The sequence below is a fragment of the Pseudonaja textilis genome, chromosome 2 (assembly GCF_049901715.1).
Source record: "Pseudonaja textilis isolate UNSWEBS1 chromosome 2, rPseTex1.2, whole genome shotgun sequence".
In the NCBI taxonomy this organism is placed as follows: Eukaryota; Metazoa; Chordata; class Lepidosauria; order Squamata; family Elapidae; genus Pseudonaja; species Pseudonaja textilis.
In genome coordinates, this window is record NC_141991.1 from 4,754,031 (window position 1) to 4,760,476 (window position 6,446).

The following is a 6,446-nucleotide window of genomic DNA, read 5'->3' on the forward strand; positions in this document are numbered from 1 at the left end:
CTGCATCTCAAACGATCCATCTGTTAAAATACTGAAGTTTGCTGATGACACAACAGTGATTGGTCTCATTCGAGACAATGACGAATCCGCATACAGACAGGAGGTTATACAACTTGCCTCATGGTGTAACTGGAACAATCTGGAACTCAACACACTCAAAACCTTAGAAATGGTGGTAGACTTTAGAAGAAACCCTCCCATACTACCACCTCTTACAATACTAGACAACACAGTATCAACAGTAGAGACCTTCAAATTTCTAGGTTCTATTATATCACATGACTTAAAGTGGACACCTAACATCAAAAACATTGTCAAAAAAGCACAACAAAGAATGTTCTTTCTGCGCCAACTCAGAAAGCTCAAACTGTCCAAGGAGCTGCTGATCCAGTTCTACAGAGGAATTATTGAGTCTGTCATCTGCACCTCTATAACTGTCAGGCTTGGTTCTGCAACCCAACAGGACAGACACAGACTTCAGAGAGTCATTAGGTCTGCAGAAAAAACAATTACTACCAACCTGCCTTCAATTGAGGACCTGTATACTGCACAAGTCCAAAAGAGGGCTGTGAAAATATTTACACACCCCTCACATCCCAGACAAAAACTGTTTCAACTCCTTCCCTCAACATGATGCTATAGAGCACTGCACACCAGAACAACTAGAGACAAAACATTTTTTTCCCGAAAGGCATCACTCTGCTGAACAAATAATTCTCTCAACACTGTTCAACTATTACGAAGTCTGCACTACTGTTAATCTTGTCATCACTGCTTATCACCCATCCCCTCCCACTTGTGATTGTAGGACTGTAACTTTGTTGCTTGTATCCTTACTATTTATATTGATTGTTTCCTAATATGATTTGATTGTTGATTGTACCCTATGACTATCATTATGTGTTGTACCTGATGATTCTTGACTCTTGACAAATGTATCTTTTCTTTTATGTATACTGAGAGTATTTACACCAAGACAAATTCCTTGTGTGTCCAATCACACTTGGCCAATAAAGAATTCTATTCTATTCTATCCAGGATTTCTCTTGTCCCAGCTGATGGCGACAGAGGGGAACACACTGTGTCTTGTGACCAAGGTGTCTGACTGCTGTCTAGCCAGCCCCAGCTATGGATGCTCAGGTGCAGGGAGCCAAGAGGGAGGCCTGTGCCAAGTCTCTGTGGCGCAATGGGTTAGCGCGTCTGGCTGTTAACCAGAAGGATGGTGGTTCGAGCCCACCCAGGGACGGCCTGCTTGATGGCTCTAATTCAGAGCGAAGGTGATGGATTGAATGCAGCACCCAGCTTTTCATCTGCAGGCTTGAATTCTCACCCAGTCGATCCTTTTTCTCACAAAATATTCAGCCATCATCTGCATTTTTTTTAAACCTTCCAGAGTGCAGAAGGAAGAACAAGGCAGACTTATTAACAATCAGTGACTAAGCCGAAAGGGGAAGGAATCCCCCACGTGTCCTGGGCTTCTTCCTCAAGACGGAGAAGTGCTGGAGTGGCACAAAGCAGCCTCAGTGGAGCTCTCCAGGGTCCTGAAACAGCTGTCTGTTACAAAGATTAGGCCACCTACATGTTACTTCCAGGGAGGAGGAGGAGGAGGAGGAGGAGGAGGAGAGCAGCAACAGCAGCAGCAGCAGAAACTCAGATCTTATTCACAATTTACAGCCTTAACATTGATGCCTTCTCAATGTCTGCGCAGTTGCTGAAATCATTTGCCTACCAAGTAAAATAAGCAGGACAGTTGAGAGGCATTAAACGTAGATGCTCAAAGCCAAGAGATGTTAAATGCAAAACGAGATGTGGTTAATTGTGTGACTGCCAGTATGGAAAAATGAATAGAGCTTGGACATATTTTTAACAGCAGGCAGCCATCTGTTAGAAAACAAACTCCCCCTTTGGTCTCTCCTGGTGTGGAGACTGAAGCCAAAGCCGGCATCTCTGTGGCAGGGGAAGAATTCTGTTGCGTCAATCTAGCACTTACAGGGTAACACCCCCCTGCACCCCCACAAGGGATGTGGAGGAAGTCCCATCTGTCCCACAGCAGCTGCTACGCTCCAATTTTCTCTCATTGGAAACAGAATCCGGGATCAAAAATCTTGTCTGGTGATGTTCCCTGCACCTCCTAGAAGATCAAAAGGTGGAAGGAGACGTGCGCCAGCCGGGACTCGAACCCGGGTCACAAGGTTGGAAACCCTGCATGATGTCCCTACACCACTGGCACAGCTGTTGAGAGTCTGTCTGAAGAGAAGCAATACTTATATCCAAGGTTTCTCTTTTCCTATCTGGGTCTTGGAACAAAGGTATTCAATTACTGTCTAGCCAGCCCAGCTATGGATGCTCAGGAGGCGGGAGCGGAGATGGAGGCCTGTGCCAGGTCTCTGTGGCGCAATGGGTTAGCGCGTCTGGCTGTTAACCAGAAGGATGGTGGTTCGAGCCCACCCAGGGACGGCCACGGGTGCCCTGCCCCCTTGACGAGGTGGCCGAGTGGTGAAGGTGATGGACTGCTAATCCATTGTGCTCTGCACGCGTGGGTTCGAATCCCACCCTCGTCGGCACTTTTTCCTTCTGCTTGCGGGATTTCAGGGTGAAAGTACCTTCCTCTGTATATTGGAAGGGTGAAAAGCTAAGCTGTGTCACTATTTTTGCTGTTTTTCTGCTCCTTGTGAGGGAAAGTATTATTCCATATTCTTGTTTCTTTTTATCACTTGATCCTGCCGATTGAATCCATCGCTCCGATATTCTTGATTAATGTCTGTGCGCTCCAGACAAGCAGAACCATCAATCAGGGCACTTCTCTAGCTACCTAGTGGTCTCACATATTTAGAAATCACTTTTTTTTATAGAAATAGTCCTTGACTTGCAACAGTTCCATTTCGTGACTGTTCGAAGTTGCAACAGCACTGAAAACAGGACCGTTTTTCACACTTACGACCCGTTGCACCATTCCCCCCTGGTCACATGATCAAAATTCAAGTGCTTGGCAGCTGACTCATATTTATAATGGTTGCACTACTCTGGGGTCATTTGATCCTCTTTTGCAACCTTCCAACAAGCAAAGTCAATGGAGAAGCCAAATTCACTTAACAACCTAGTTACTAAGTTAACGGCAATGGTTCACTTAATAGCCACAGCAAGAAAGGTTGTGGCTGCTTCATCACTGAAGGTTTTTAAGAAGAGACTGAACTTATCTGGAATGGTATTGGGCAGGGGTTGGCAACCTTAAACTCTCAAAAGAGCCACAAAGGTTTTAACCGGAAGTCCCCCATTCAGTTCTGGAGCAGACTGGAAGTCCAGTTCCCCCACCATAGAGTCACCTCCTAGCACAGCACCCTTTTTTCTTCTGCTGACCGAAAATCTGGTTCCCCCACCATAAAGTCACCTTCTAGTGCAGCATCCTTTTTCCTCTGCTGACTGAAAATCCGGTTTCCCCACCATACAGTCACCTCCTAGCACGGCATTTCCCCTCATCTATCTGTCCTAACTGAAAGCCCTATCAATTGTGGAGCCAACCGGCGACAGTGAGCCGCAGCAGAGGGAGGAAAGAGCCACATGCGGCTCCAGAGCCACAGGTTACCGACACCTGATATAGGGTCTCCTGTTTGAGCAGGGGCATGGACTAGAAGACCTCCAAGGTCCCTTCCAGCTATATTCTGGTTCTGATTCAGGTCATAATATGGGGCAAAGCTCACTTAACAAATGTCTTGCTTGGCAACAGAAAAATGCTGGTCCCAATTGTGGTTCATAAGTCAAGGACTCCCTGTATTTTCTTCCTCCTATTTTGCTGCCTGCTTCCTCTATTCAGTGTTTGTGTGCAGCATATTTAGAAAGGCAAGAAGTCCATGGGACACCTGGAAGAAGCATTGGGGACTAAGCATGAGGTGGGTTATTATCCCACAATGCCCGTAGAGCCAAGTAGGAGGTAAGGCAGATCCCCTGTCAGCCTTACCTCCCACTATTCAGCTTGCTTTCTCACCACCTCTTCATTGTCTAATTAGGGTAACAGCCTAATTGTTTCTTGCAGGATGGAACTGTACTACGCCTGAAACATCTCGTGTTTTTCTCCTGGATTCAGCAACTTCATTCTGTACCAAGAAGACAAATCTGTTCTGGCTGAGGCCAGAATGAAGGAACTTCTCAAAAGCCGTGGTGGTTAAACTGCAGTACTGCAGGTTAATTCTGCCGACTGCTAGCAGTTTGATTCTCACCAGCTCTGAGTTGTGTCAACCATTCCATTGACATACGCAGGGAAAAAGCAACAACTCCTGGAATGTAATTTTACCAAGAGTATAACTTTACCAATAGATCCATATAGGCATGAAAGAAGCAAAGCCAATTCTAAAGGTTCCCACAGAAAGTGGCGTAGGCAAATTCCCACTTCCGGCCATCTACCATCCATTGTCCACCAAACCAATGCGTTCTTTGTGTTTTGGGAAACAGTCTGTGTGGTTTGAAAAAGTCTCAAAACAGGAAGCGTATGACTTTTGTCAGATTCAGCTGGCTCGCTTGGCTCCCTCAGCCCTCCCCACAACTGCCCCAAGGAGTTTCTGTTGTCAAATTGCAAGGAGAATTGAAGGTGGCAATAGAATCCGAGTCAGTCTTGACAGGTTGACTTCAGCCTGCCATGAGGGGTGGAGTTCTACAGGTTTGGACCGGTTCTATAGAACCGGTTGTTATGATTCTGCCCAGTTCGGAGAACCGGCAAATCGCGCCACTGGCTGGTCCTGCCCTCCCCATCCACTCACTCCTTACCTGGCGTGCACGCCATCAACCTTGCCTGCTAAGTTGCTATTTTTTTTTTCCCCGCCCCCGATCATCAGCTGTTCTGCTGTGCCAGAAGATTTAGATTAGCTAGAAAGCAGAAAATTGAAAGCTCTTGCTTTCTAACTAATCTAAAAGCAGAGCTGAACCTTCTTTAGGACTGAAGCTTCTATTTTTCAGTGCAGACTCAGGCAGTAGATTGCAGAAAGGTAGATCTCTGAATGAATCTGTGATTCTGTGAGCAACTCAATCCGCCTGCCTGCTTTGCCTGATTTTGGGTAAAAAGTTGCTCTTTTTGTAATAAAAAATTCAATATTTGCACACATGGTGAATGGCGAGTTAATTTTGTGAGTTTGCTTACGAGCAAATTTTATGTGACAGACTCAGATAGCAGATTGCAGAAAGATAGATTTCTGAGTGAATCTGTGATTCTGCAAGCCACTCAATCTGCCTGCATGCTTTGCCTGATTTGGGGTAAAAGTTGCTCTTTTTTTAAAAGGCATTCAATATTTACATAAACATTTATATTTATATACAAGCCATGCCCAGCCAGTCACATGACCACCAAGCCACACCCACAAATTAGGACACACCCACAGAACCAGTTGCTAAGAAATTTGAATCCCACCCCTGCCTGCCATCCTTCTGAGATCGATAAAGTAAGGACCAAGATTGTTTGTGAGAAGGGCGGGGGGCAATATGCTGACTCCATAAACTGCTTAGAGAGGACTGTAAAGCACTGTGAAGCGGTATATAAATACAAGCACTATTGCTATATGGATAGTCCTCAACCTACAACCATTTGTTTAATGACAGTTTGAAGATACAATGGCACTGAAAAAAGTGACCCATGATCCTTCCTCAGAGTTACAACTGTTGCGCCCCCCGGCATGATTGGGATTTGGATGCTTGGCAACTGGCATCCTCTGCAGTCACGCAATTGTGATTTGCCACTTTCCCAGCCACCCTCCAACCAGGTCATATCAAAGGGACACCCAGTTTGCTTAACAAGCATGGGATTTAACAGATGTTTAACAGGTGATTAACAGATAATCAGAATTGGAAGGGACCTTGGAGGTCATCTAGTCCAACCTCCCCACCCAAGCAGGAGACCCTACACCATTTCTGACAAATGGCAGTCCAATCTCTTCTTGAAAGTCTCAAGTGATGGTGCTCCCACAACTTCCTTGGGCAACTTCTGTTCCATTGGTGGATTGTTCTCACTGTCAGAAAGTTTCTCCTTATTTCCAGGTTAAATCTCTCCTTGTTCAGTTTCCATCCGTTGTTCCTCATCTGGCCTACAGGCCCTTTAGAAAATAGCTTGACCCCTTTCTCTCTGTAGCAGCCCCTCAAATATTGGAAGACTGCTATCCTGTCTCCCCTGGTCCTTCTCTTCACTAGACTGGCCAGGCTCAGTTCCTGTAATCGTTCATTGTATGTTTTAGCCTCCAGTCCCTTAACCATCCTGGTTGCTCTTCTCTGCACTTTTTCTAGAGTCTCAACATCTTTTTTATTATGTGATGAACAAAACTGGATGCAGCACTGTAGGTGTGGTCTTACTAAGGCTTTATAGAGTGGTATTAGTACCTCCCTTGATCTTGATTGTATCCCTCTGTTAATGCAATTTAGGATTGAATTAGCTTTTTTGGCAGCTGCTGCACATTGTTGGCTCCTATTTA

General features: G+C 45.5%; 3 non-coding genes across 3 annotated transcripts; all 3 read left to right on the plus strand.

The window, feature by feature from the left end:
• Nucleotides 1–1,172: 1,172 nt before the first annotated feature.
• On the plus strand, nucleotides 1,173–1,246 carry TRNAN-GUU (transfer RNA asparagine (anticodon GUU)). Its single transcript has one exon. It is a non-coding gene; the product is annotated as a tRNA-Asn (tRNA).
• Nucleotides 1,247–2,383: 1,137 nt separating this feature from the next.
• On the plus strand, nucleotides 2,384–2,457 carry TRNAN-GUU (transfer RNA asparagine (anticodon GUU)). The gene has a single exon. It is a non-coding gene; the product is annotated as a tRNA-Asn (tRNA).
• Nucleotides 2,458–2,479: 22 nt separating this feature from the next.
• Nucleotides 2,480–2,561, plus strand: TRNAS-GCU (transfer RNA serine (anticodon GCU)). Its single transcript has one exon. It is a non-coding gene; the product is annotated as a tRNA-Ser (tRNA).
• The last annotated feature ends 3,885 nt before the right edge of the window (nucleotides 2,562–6,446 follow it).